Below are 13,879 nucleotides of genomic sequence, written 5' to 3' on the forward strand. Positions count from 1 at the left end.
TCTGCTTGTACAAACACATTTAGTGTTACACAGAGTTGCTACACAGCGTACGGACATCTACGGGCTGGAGCGACTAATAACCAGTTCAGCAGTTTGACATCAGCTAAAGCTTCCAATTAAGTGGCTCGAAACTATGGGAAAACATTATTACAAACGAACACGCATTGTTTTGCCACTGTGTACATGAAGAACTTCCCAGAGGAGATGTGCATTTTTCCGTCATTGGGTTACTCCCTCGAGTTGCTCCCGCGTCCCTCTCTTGAAGGTGTGAACACTCAGGGACAATAAACCACGACTGGGTGTGGCTTGTACGAGAAATAGAAACGGGGAGCTGAAATGTGCATACCTCTTTGTTAAATGACTCACGATGAAATGTCATCTGCCACTGATTTTAGCTGCGCAAATACTCCTTCGCACCACACAAGGAAACAACTCTGCCTGGCTGAACTATTACAACAAACACGGGTTGATCTGCCACATAAACAAGAGAGCTACACTGTAGCTGCAAGATGGATTGACATTATCTGGAGTCAGGCCTGTAGGAGACTTAAAGTGGTTTATTTTCATTGCATAGCTGCTGAAAAGTGATGTACGGCATGCAGGAGAGGCCATTAGGAATTTCGACTAAGGAAGACCTCAGTAGAAAAAGAAAGCAGATCTTCTAAGTTTTAAAAACAGCCGTCACTGTAGTTTTCATATGAACTGCTCCCTTTTAACTCCCTCTGTTATTCAAATCTGCAAGTGTTTCCAGGATACATGTGTTTATTGCCATTTCTTGATTTAGTGAGCAGACACTGGAAACAGTAATAATAATGTCTGGAGTCATTTTGTTTGCTCCCTAACAGTAGTAACAGTTTAAAGTTATCTTGATTGCTAGATCTTCTGGATTTCTGAGCCTCATTAAAGGATTTTCTTATGATTTGTGAAGCTCTTTCTCAGTTTTAGCACAACACCCAGATGATCGGTTTTAGTTTCTCAAACCATTTAACTCCCATCTTTCAATCATTCAGTGTCTTAAAGTCAAGCACTGAAACTAGTGTTGTGTCAACACAGAACACAACCATAAAAAGGCCTGAAGGGAGACTCGGCAGCTACCGCTGTGTGGTCTCCTTTACTACTCGTCTGATTGCTTCAAGTTATTCTTCATTACTCATTCATCATTTCTATCTGTTCTGAAATCCCTAACTTGCTTCATGTCTCCACCACAGCTTCACCTCAGGCCGTTGGGAACTTCCTGGTCTGCTCCTCTGCCGCCTAATTGACAAGAAGCTCTTTCAACTCTCACTAGAGCCCAGCACTTTTCCTCCGAGCAAAGTCCCACTCACTTCCACACGACCACTCCACAACTTCAACTCACCGACTCTCATTCAGGCTCCATAAGCTTTTCAACCCTTGTATCAAGGGTAACCACCTCCAACACCATTACTCACTCCACCAGCAAAAAAAGTAATTCACTTGCCTTAACCTTCCTTGAAGATCTCTAACCTTCTTCTCCGAAGGAGCAGTCTTTAGTTGCGGAAACGTGTAATAGATGTGTAATAAATGTGCTATTACACATTTACTAAATATGACTGTTAAGACTTGACACGCTCCGATAACGATAAAAATCAAGCTACTTTTTAAAAAAAATCCTTATCAGCGTGTAACAACGTCGGTTTCAGAAATGTGACCTCATTTCTTCTGTTCCAACCAAATCAGGCTTACAGTCGCCCTTGCAAGTGTAATCCTGCAACAAAAGCCTGCTAACGGTTTACCTGTTCTCACACACCTTTTCCCTTCCACGACAAGGGGAATGGAAAGAATGGAGGATTATAATGCACAGAGAGTTTCCTAATCTACGTATTACCAGCAAGCAATTGAATCTGCACATCCTAGGCAGGCAGAGTTTGTGAATTAATCCTCAGTGGTTTACTATGATCTGTGGAATAGACCCACACAAAGTAATGCCTCACTGTACAGGGAATGGAAATTGTTGCAGCTTTCAACATATTTGTATAAATTCAAATCTGGCAGACAACATTTAATGTTACTGATTGGATGCTTCTTGTCATTCAATCAGTAGCATTCCAGCTGTTCCCTGAAGGCCTCAGACATTTGTTGGAAAAGATTAGGAAACAAAAAGCATCATAAAAAAAAAAAAACATGGAACACAACAGACAAACAGTAAGAAAGTTTTAAAAATAAAAAGCTTAAAGTAGATCTAGTTTCTGAAACTGCATCTCAAATTTTGAATATCCCAAAAAGACGGTGCTCCATTTATCATACATCACAGCAGAAATATTATTAGATGAATCTACTGGCATCAGGCTGTCAACCAGAGCTGACATGTTGGGAGACTATTATTATGATGAGCTTGAGAGGTCCGTGTTCTCTTTGGAGGAGCTGCAGAGATGTGCAGATGGGAATATTTGTCAGTGGGAGAAAGAAGGAAGTCACCGTTTAGTGAGAACTATAAGAAATTAGGGTTGCAGGATCCGGTTTGAACGGAGGTCAAAATTGAGCCTTTTTTTGGTCATACATGCATCACACTTTGTAGAGAAAAAAACTGCTAAAGCTCATCACCTTGAACACAACAGTGAAACATAATTCTGCCAGCATTATTTTTTCTAACAAATTGCTTCACAAGACTTGAGTATGGGGTGGAAGTTCACCCTCCAGCAGGACAACAACTCTGTAAGCTGATCAAAACAAGTTTATGTGTTAGAATGGCCTAGTCAAAGTCCACTATGTAAATCAAATAAATGAGAATCCGTTTGAAGACATGATAGTTGCTGCTCACAGATGTTTTCCATCCAATTTGGCTGAGTTCAAGATGTGTTGCAAAGAAGAATGGGAAAGATTTCAGCATAAGGCAGAAATATAGTCCAGTCTTTCTTTCTAGTTTTCTCCTCATGTCAGCATTTATTCTTCACTTGTTGTGTCTCTGCTTGACCTGAATTCTTCAAGCCAAGCATCAATGACTTGAACATGCTAAATATGGGCCCTTCAACAGCCATATTGTCCCGTCTGAAAAAGTGCTGCCTCTCATATCAGAGCCACTTTCTTCCAACAAATCAGTCTCTTTAATTATTGACCAGGTCAGGAATGCTCTCCAACACAACCCCCAAGGTCTACACACACACACACGCACACACACACACACACACACACACACACACACACACACACACACACACACACACACACACTCACACTCACAAACGCGTGCCCGCACCCAGAAACTCTGCTGAGTGATTCTCCAGGCAAGTCTCTGCAGTACACACACTCGCTACCTCAGGGGTCAGAGTGGAGTCAGCTGGATAATGGATGAGTTTGAAAGAGGCAGCTTACAAATCTCCAGCACTCGCCTGACCCCCCCTTGGTCTGCCCTGGGAGCCCGAACTACTGTTTGGAGTGAACTCAAGACAAAAAGGTGGTGATGATGGGGGGAAACTAACTAGCAGTTTGGCCAAGGAATTTAAAGATAGTCTGGGAGTTCATGTTGCTTCATTGTGGATAATTGTGTTAAACTGAGTTACACTTCTGTCAAATTCAGCAAATGTGCTTTAGAAAGCATTACTCCCCAAACTTTACTTTGCAAAGTTCATTTCAGTTTTGAAATAACAAAAAAAAGGTTCATAGGTTGCTGTTTTTTTCATCTCTTGCTGCAAATGAGTTTTGACACCACTTTATCTTTTCTTCGTTTGTTAAATTTGCAAGATGTATTCAGAAATATTAGTGATATAAAACGTCTAATGTAGCATGATCAAAATGGCTCAGGTTACAAAGTCATTTGAAGAGATGCAGAAAAACATTAGATGAAAGAAATCCATCCATGGGACACATGACCCCGACTGCTGGAGGTCATCGCCCCTGGTCTTCAAGTCCTGTTCAAACTTTTCAACATTTACACTTCAATGTGCACTTTTACAGTGACAAGATTATTCAAATTAAAGCTGTTTATTGTTCATAAAATGAAAACTTAGTCTTTAAAGCAAAAAAGGCATCACATAATTACTAAAAGCAACAAAGAACTGAACACACGATCCTGACTGCTGGAGAAAGGAACCAGCTAACCATTAGGTTTCTTGAATTGATGAGAATCAGCAGAAAATGAGACATGCAAATAAAAACTCACGACAACAAAAAAGAAATATAGTTTCAAAAAATAATGACAATGTACAGTAAGGCTAAACGTGCAAGGTAGAGAAACTATACTGTCATAAATGAATGTCTGATGTATTGTAATGAAGAACTGGTTATTTGCAAACAAGCGATTTTAATTATTAAGTCTTAAATGAAATCAGGTATGTTGTTTCTGTTGGAGTCAAGTGAAGACAGCTCAAGAAATTCCTCTGTCTGCTTTTCTTGCCAGCTAAATAGTTTATAATGTGCTGTGGTTATTGATCAAAACTTCCTCCGAGGCTTCACCTTCTGACTTCCATCATTAGCTTTAACACACTGAGGTTAAGGCTGAACAAGCAACCTCTGCATTTCTGACGGAGTTTAGATTTCTTTGTCACAATCTTCAAAGGCTTAACACGCACCTCTCCACTTTCTCAGGGTTTTTCTGCACTTAAAAAGTGATCTGAAGGTTGAATCGGACGTTCCAGGATGCAAATCCGGGAGTGCGATGCAAACTTTCCACACTTTTGCTGACTCTTTATCAGCTCTGCAATCTCTCTCCTTCATCCAGAGTTACCTCGTCGCCGTGCTCTCCAAGCGTCATCGAACGCGAACATCCACCTGGCTAAATCCTCTGAGCGCTCCATTTCAAAGCACCCTTTGTTTTACAAGAGAAAAAAAGAACAAACTTTGAATCAGCGATGCTGATGTCTCGTCCGCCCATGAGTCCTGTGGATGTCTGGCAACGAGAGGCCTGGTAGCACTGAAACACAATCAATTAATCATGGCCACAGCGGCTCTGTGTATGCTGTCATGGTTTATAAGAGGGGAAGAGCTCTCTTATAGAGTACACTGTCCACATGCTGGCTTATGAGCTGTAGCTATTTATGCCTGATGACGGAGATGCTGCTGATGGGCTGTACCCAAGAGGAGGAGTGTTGTTTGTTACCTTACAGAACAAGTGGAAAATTATCAGCACTTACTGATAATGTATGGGATGTACATACAGTATGCAGGTTCAGACCTGCATACTGCAAACCCAACAAATGGACAGACATTTGTTGGGGTTACAGGACAACGCTACGTTATTGCAGGTTAACTAATTGCTGGTTTGATGATATGAATTAGTAAAAATATGGTCAGATGAGTAAAATCCACAGAATGTTTCAGTAGATTTTACTTTGAGGTGACTGATTAAAAGGGCTTGAGCAGCAATGCAGTTCTCAAAATGTTTGTGTGAAAACATTTGAAAATCATTTGCCCTTTTCACTTCAATTCGCAATTGTTCACAATTACAAATCTCAATGAAATACAGTGAAGTTTGAAATTATAACATGAGAAAATTAGAAAAATTCACAGTTTTCAAAGCACCACAATTAATTCTGAGTCTCTAGTAAAGTTTCAGTTTTATAGTTTTCAGATATGAGTGTGTCCAAAATACGGATTTTTTTTTTGCAGAAAAGCTGACATAAATTCATCACATTTCAGTCAACACTTCCTCCCACAATTCAATACAAGCTTGTGCTTGAATTTCCAAATGGCATTGTTTTTTAAATTTTTTTCTATTTGAGCAACATGGTGCAGCTGCCAGTTTCCTCTTCTGTGTTTAATTATTAGTTTGTTTCTTTGCTGCATTATTACTTGCAGAAAAAACTCCATAGGTCTTTCTTATGTAACGAAGAACTTAGCGAAAGTGCTCCAAACTGCCTTCTTGCAACACAGGAAATGAAACACAGATCAAGAGATGATGACTAATGTTGCCTTTAATGTTGTGAAACGTGTTATGAAATGTGTGTTATTTAAAACAAAAATATCTAAAAAAATCCACAGAATTGTAAAATAATATGAAACAAGGAAAACCTCTGAGTTATATTACTTTATTATATCTTATAATAAAGGAGATGACATATGTTCGGTAAACTCAGCCCTACTGGCTAATTTGGAGCTGGAACAGTATAACAGCATGGATGCATGTAATGGAAAGCTTCATAGCCTGAATATGTTGAAAGACAACTTCAGGCAAATGAAATGGACCCAAAGAGTCCATTACATTTTTTTTTAAACGTGACATTAATTAGAAGTTCTCCAAACTGTCTAGTTTTCAATTAATAGCTCTAGGAATTTCAGTATTGGAGTTAATATATTTTATGTGCCATCATAGATCTGATTAAGGAGACAGACTCAAAGGTCTGATTTAAATGCTTCTTACTTTTCCATGTTGTTGTTATGTGGTTCGTTCCTTGATTTTAGGAGCCTTTTTAAACCTGAACTCGTCATAGAAATGAGGCGTCATAAGTTCTTAAATATGTTTGATCATGTGAAACATTTAGGTGAACCTTCTTAATGTTCACCTTCTTAATCTGAAGGTCCTGAAACTTAGATAAACACTTCCTGGGATCTTTTAGAATCACCAGCTCAAGTCTGGCTGGATGAATGTTTGTTCAGTCAAGCAGACACACCCAGAAAGATTCCAGAGTTCATTTCTTCAACAGCTCCACCAATGTTTTTTGGTAATTTCACGTGATGTAAACTGCTTTCCGTAAACTCCCATGCTTCATCTCCCCAATTGGTTCTCCTTTCTTGCTGCCACCAAACACACACAGAAAAATTACATTCCATCTATTTATAGACATTTATATATATGAACAGTGATCGGTGGGGAACTATTTTGGTTGTGTTTTTCTACTGTGCATACTGTACATCTTTCCAGTAGAAAAAGAAAGCAGGTGTTTAACTTCACGACAGGGCTAGTAATCTGAGCACCGGCTGTAAGGCCCGAAAGCCTGAATGATTTGCATTGTGCAACACATTACAACAAAACAACCCCATCCAGATTCAAATTGGTCTTGCCACTCATTTTAAAATGTTTCCCATCAATGTAATGGCACGTAAGGGAAAGCTTACGTGGTCTAAAATGCTGGAATGGAAAAGTGATTTTGAAAAATCAAAATATGTTTTTACTACACCGTAAAAAGAAAAAAAAAGTAGACAAAAGACATGTACAAGCAATAAAAATCTCTAATCACTGACGACATCTTTCTGGAAGCTGCACGAAACGATAAATCATCATCAAACAAAAAAGTGCAATAAAAGTCGAGAGTGGAGTTCTGTTGGGTAATGTAAAGCAGCTGATGGTAATGTTGCTGTCTACTATCACATTAACAGAGCACAGCGAAGCTTCTGCTTTGTCACTGAGTATTTACTACTTTCTCCTCTCGCCGAGTCTCCTCCCCCCGTCCGTATGTGGTATAGTACTACATGCTCTGGTTGACAGCTCATGCCGAGTCAGCACATTCCACATTATTACTACTTCAGATGTTTGTAACCAGGCAGCGCTGCCATTGGCCGAGACACCTCCAGCACTGAAGTCATGGGGAACCAATGAGGAAGACGGCTCCGTGCAGACAAACTCATCGCTTTAAACTGCACTCCCTCTGCTGGGGATTACAGAGAGAATCTGGGACGTAACTGTGGTTGTGTCAAAGCATTTGTATGTTTAAATGATTATTTGTCTCACTGTGCCAGTTTCTGTAACTTCATTTTAAGCTTTTATTTTTATTTTCTCTCCTTTTTCAGCTTATTGGTAGGAATACCAACACTTTGTTTGAACTACTAATGCTTATTACACTCCATTCTGCCCACTGTTTGAGAGCATTTAATGCCCAAACATGTCTTTGAAAGCAATTTAAGAACTGTATCCTTGTACAAAAACTTCCACAAATTAAAGAAATTATTTTTTAAGAACTTCATTGTGGGGATTAGCAATACATATAAAAGGCAACAAGTTCAACAGATAAGACTCTCTCAAAGTTTTTTCTAAGACTGTCATAATTATCGGCCTTTGTTTGTTTTAGTTTGGTAAATTTATTACGTTTTACCTTTTTGTCTTGTTTCTAAGCTAGACAAGGTTAATTAAATACCACACCAACTTTATTTATAAAGCACTTTAAAACAACCACAGTTGATACAAAGTGCTGTACATAAAATAAATAAAACAAATAAAAACTCTTACAGTCTAAAACAAACATACAATGTAAAACTAGATCTCGCTGGAGTTGAAAGCCAAGTAAAATAGATGGGTTTTAAGACGCTAAATTGACCTTCGGCATGTTTTGTGTCTCGAAGTTGCCTTTTAATGGCATAACTGTGGCATAACCCACCTCTCACCCAGTAGATGTTGAGAACCTAGTGGTTATCCATGCAATCTCTTCTCACACATTACACGAAGCCGATGTCTTTCATGAAATGTTAGTGTAATAATATACTAAGCAGCTATTTATAATGATAAGCAACAATTTATTGGCAAATTATAGAGGTTCATCTTGTATCTCAGGGACAGGTAGCTTGTGCCTCTCAGTGCTCAAACCAGAAACTTATCATCCTATTCATAATTTTAATTGAGGTTCTTGTAACCTTGTACATATTATTGTCAAAGATGTGGCCAATTTCCTGGTTTAAGTAAGAGATACACTTATCAGATCGGACTCTTTACATTTCTGACTATAACTCATAGCAATGGCAGAGGCAGCCTGTAGAGATTTATATACACCAATATATCTATTTTGACTGTTAAACTGCACTGAACGTGGTGATTGAACTGGGCTGTATTTACGGTTCTAGTAATGAACTATTCTTCTGAGATGGTACTCCATAAATGCTTTGAAAATAATTAGATTTTATTCACACTGAGCAAAACTCAACATATCTCTTAGTTTCTACTGGGAACAGAAGAAGTGCATACTTACATTGTAGATTTTAGTGTTCTAAACACGCAACTAGATCTCTGCATTTCGTAGTAACATCGTGTCACAAAATATTACAACCGTCTCGTATCAACTCCACAAAATGTCCCGTCATTTTCCTGCTGTTGACCTCGTTTGTGCTTGAAGCCTGTCGGCATCTTTTGCTTTCGTTTGCTGGTATCACAGCCGACATTGTGACTGTTCTGGTTCACTGCTACTATGTTCACACAGAGGCAGCTGCTTTTAGTTTCAAAAAATAAATAAATAAAAACATTCTGATTATGTAATCCCCGCGCAGAGCTTGCCTGGTAAAAAAAAAAAAATTGCAGACAAGGTACAATCTTGAACACAGAAAAGCTTCCTGCAGATAAACAGGTGAAACGCTTCCCTGAGGAGCTGAGCAATACAGAAATAACCTCAGAAGATGCTCAAAGATAGTTTCCCCCCCAACTAGATTTGTTGGTTGTGTAACTAAAAATGTCCGCAAGTGACTACTACTGTGGACTCAGTCTCCTTGTACAGCTGCTGGCTGATTGTTTCACATATTTTGAGCAAAGTCAGAAATCAAACCGGTCATGCAGTGACAAAAAAAACAAATACATTTACTAAACAGTTCTGTGAAATAACTCGTCTGACCTGCTGAGCCAAAATCGAGCTGCTCGTCTTTTTTGATCTCGTGGCGGTTTCAGTGTGTCCATCTTTGCATTGTAATACAAAGATGTAGTTATGGGAAACGACAATGTTCACCCGCGGCCACAAATAGTTAAAGCATATAACACATTGTGCATCGTCGTAACAAGTATGGATCATAATCTTTTCATTTCTTCCTTTTCAAATGTGTTCCAGGTTATGACGGTGGCATTTATTTACAGGTTTGAAGTTGAGAATCAAACTAAAAGGAGGCAGAGTAGCTCTGTTGTCGTGCAGTCAGAAGGTCCTGGGTTCAAATCCCAATCTGGGCTTTTGGATGGAGGTTCTGTGTTTGTTTTGTGCAAGCCGGGTTACTCTCTGGGTACTCCCCATTGGGTTAATAGGTCTCTCTAACCTGACCTCATGAGTGTGTCTGCATGGTTACTCTCCCGTGTGTGTGAGTCTGTGTTGCCCTTTATAGATGAGGTACCTGTGTGGCAACCTTGCGTGGACACAGGTATGGAAGAAACCATAAAAGAAGCTTGAATAGTGAGCACATGAAACCCGAGAAACAAGAGAAGTCGCAGAAGAATGACGACGTCACATACAGAACCCTGAACTCTGACCTCATTTCGGAGTACAAGCAAAACCCATGTTCCTGAGTTTTGAGGAAACAATTGGACATCGTACAAAAGCCCATCTGTTTCTTTTCTTTTCTCAACATTTTTAGACATCTGAATGCTAAAACCACAGGAAATGTAACAAAATGTAAAAAAAAGAAAAATCTGAAAAGATAAACTTTTTCTTTTCTTTCAATAAAAAGTATTGCAAAAATATAGTTTCTGTTAAGGAACAAATTAGGATCCTCCCCCATGTTTATTCCTACGTATGATGATGTCTGCCCTAAACCTCAGTTTTGTTACACTTACAAGTTTAATTCAACCTAGTTTTATTTTCATACAAAGTTAAACATTTCTACTTCTATGAACCATTGCTTCAGAAGTCAAGATGCTGCTTTAAATCCCCTTACAGCTTCCCTGTTTTGCCAAGAGGCAAGAATTAGCTTAACGAGCATGCTTAGCTTTATGGTGTTGGTGCTGCTCTGAGCTCTGCTTTAACACAGTGTCTTGTTACCCAACTGTAACAAATGTTCACCCAGCCATCAACATTACGATAAAACGGAGCCACGCTCCGCTTTTGCAAATATATTCTTATGGATCAGTGCTTATTTGTGAAGTCAAAATTATGAGCAAAATTCCACGGTGGCTACCTGTACGACAAACTCTATGCCTTTCTTGCTAGTTTTTTCGTCTTTTTTTTTTTTTAATTCACCTTTTTGTGCAGAAAAGGCATCCTTACTTCGTCGCAAGTGTTAACTCGGTGCATGCATCAGAGACCAAACACAGAAAGCTGAGCTGTGAAGGGCCTCTCTTCTATAATAACTGAAGGCTTAAGTGAAGCTGGTTGAATTTTAATAGAGTTCTGCAGGGTATTCCATCGCCTCCGGTCCCAAGGCTCAAAGATCAGAGAGAATTTTCAAGCATGGTGTCCCTTAGCCTCTCACGCTCACTTCTTCCCATTCTTTCTGTTTTTGCCTCCACTTCTCTTCCCATCCTCAACTCCCCTCGTTTTGAACTCCCAGTTCCAATCCCTTTTTTTTCCTCTTGGGCTTTTGTCTCTCTCTTAATCCAAGTGTCTCCCACTTTCTGTTGCTTTCTCTCTCTCTCTCTCTGCCTTCCCCGTCTGCTCTGTGAAATTTGTATTAAAGCCACTCGAGGCGTAATAATCGCTGAGCCCCTCTGCTTTCTGGCACGAAGAACAACTCATGACTCTCAGCACAAAAACTTGCAACCGAAGGACAAAAAAACGCCACAATGAACTTCTAAAAAAAATCATGCAACAATGTTTGGAGAGCTTCTCCACACACTGGGATTATACAGCAGAGAACTAATTTCCCCCATGCCTTGAAGCCATTGAAAGGAAGTTTTAAGATTTCTTTAAGAACTAATGAAACTAATATTACTCAGAATTGATAGAGTTCATCAAGAAATAATAAAACATAAGATTCCCATGTTTTATACCTGCAAACAGTGCAAGAGAACACATAAATTATTGCTTCAACTCTAAAGAAAAATAAAAGAAAAAATCCAAAAGAACAATATGCAAGAGGGCACCAAAGCATATTAGAAATTCAAAAACACGAGTTCATAAAGCCTTTAAAAGCCTTCGTGTCTCGCAGTGTGCATGCTGGAGTGAGAAAAGCAGCAAGAGGCTAATGATTACCAGCTCCCTTGATTAATGCTCGCTGTTTAAATGCAACCATTCAGAGGAAACCCCAACAAGCCTTTACATCTTCCGACTGGGACCTTAATGTGAAATACACTCCAGGCTAATCTGACACGCAGCTCATAAAAATTCAACTCCACAGTATTTTGGAACAAGAAAATCTGTTCAAAAAAAAAAGAGGGTTCAGGGGTAAAAGTTATTCATTAATTCATCTCTTCCTTAAATCAAAAAAACTCCAACTCTAAAACTTTCTAACATAAACATAAAGTTTTTTCACTTTAGCTCAGAGTTACAAATATGTCTTACTACTTAGTGACATTTTAGATTGTCTCCCCAAATAAAATGACTGAAGCTAGAAAGCGTTATCAGCAAACTGTTAAAATACACTTTGCTACACTTAACATGAGAAAGTTGCTGAAAAGGTTTTGTTGCTTCACCTCTCACTGTAACAGTCATTGTTCCAGGATGCAAGAAGTATGTCACTTCCTTGCAGACATTGAATTTATTGTTACAATTAAACAAAATTTGAAAACAACTCATAAATAAAAAACATTTCATTGCCCAAAGGAATGCAACCAAATTTAAACTTAGAAAATGAGTGAAGAAGTACAAAACTACATTTTGTGACATTATAACCATAAACACATTTCCCAATCAAATTTTATGTGATCAATTGCCACCAAAATAGACATTATTTATGATCTCCTTTATACAGGAATGACAGAGTGGGCTGTAGTTCTTGAGAAAGCTTAGCTCCTGCAATGTTTGCAGGAAGATGTTGCATATCTTCTCTGAGTCTGTTGTGTCATCTCTTGCCAAAGACTTAGCCAAAGGCTAAGCAAAGTGCTAAAGAAATCTGGTTTTGTTCAGGGTATTACTGTGGAGCCTCTAAGACATGAGGATGCAAAGAAGAATTTTACATAAAATCAAGAAAATCTTGAGCATTCTCTTAATGAGACTGACATAAAAAACAAAAGTGTCCTCAGTCAGAGGCTTTTCCTAAATTCATTGTAATACTGACTGCTACAGGGGATCCTCTACTGATGGAAAGGACCTGGATCCTTTCTGTCAATAGCCAGCAATCTACAAAAACTCTGAAGAACCTAGAATTATGAGTAATAGCATTTAATTTCCCTTTGGGATCAATAAAGCATTGTTGAAAAGGAAAGCCCACAACTGGGAGTCACAGCAAACATGCAGCAGAAGTTGTTGGTTTAGTTGAATGAAAGGCCAAAAGGTTATATTTTTCAGTCTCAAGTGAGGCAATGCTAACACTGCCCAATATATGAATACACAAACTGAGATTTAACTTTTATTTTGTAGAAGTAGTTCGTGAAGTCTGACTTGTTCTGACCTCTGCTGCCCCCTTCTGGCGAGGCCAAAAACGTGCGAGAGCAGGGAGAGAAGAAGACAGTTTTTATGTCTGAAAACAGTCACTGACTCCTCACCAAGAACTTAGAAAACAAATTTGCAGCTCTAAATATACATGAAATGCAATGCCATGAACAACTATTTTCCTTGTTACGTGGTTTGGTCAGTATAAAGTCACTCTTAATTGACTTTATTAGCCAGACATTGAATTAGGGGCTGGGTGAAAAAAAATCAAACACACGACCAAAAAACGAGTCACCATCTGAATTTCATTAAGCAAACCGCTATGAGTCGGCTATTGGATAATTACAGCACTGGCGCTTATTTTCCAGCAGGCAACAAGTTAATTGACCCCAACTGCTTCGGAGCAGCTTCTCATTTCTTAAACAACCATGCCTAACGACACATCCTGTGGTCATGGATAGGAATAGATGTTATTTGTTTAAGAGTCACATCACTGGCATCAAGCAGAGAAAACTAAGAAGATCGCACAACTTAAGTGGGGTTAAAACTGTCCAACGCATTATTAGAAAGTAGGAGACCATCGTCATCGAGAAAACTCCCCGAATGATCAGTGATCATTTCAATGTTTGATGAAATCAAACTACACACACAAAAAAAAAAAAAACAGTAGAGTTAGGGCTGTGTTTAACGGTGAGAGTAAGAGTATTGGCATACGCACAAAATATGGAGAGAACTCAACGGACTGATTCTCATAATACAACATCTTGGTTAAATAATAGTGC

The sequence above is a fragment of the Poeciliopsis prolifica genome, unplaced genomic scaffold (genome assembly GCF_027474105.1).
Source record: "Poeciliopsis prolifica strain line A6 unplaced genomic scaffold, Auburn_PproV2 SCAFFOLD038, whole genome shotgun sequence".
In the NCBI taxonomy this organism is placed as follows: domain Eukaryota; kingdom Metazoa; phylum Chordata; class Actinopteri; order Cyprinodontiformes; family Poeciliidae; genus Poeciliopsis; species Poeciliopsis prolifica.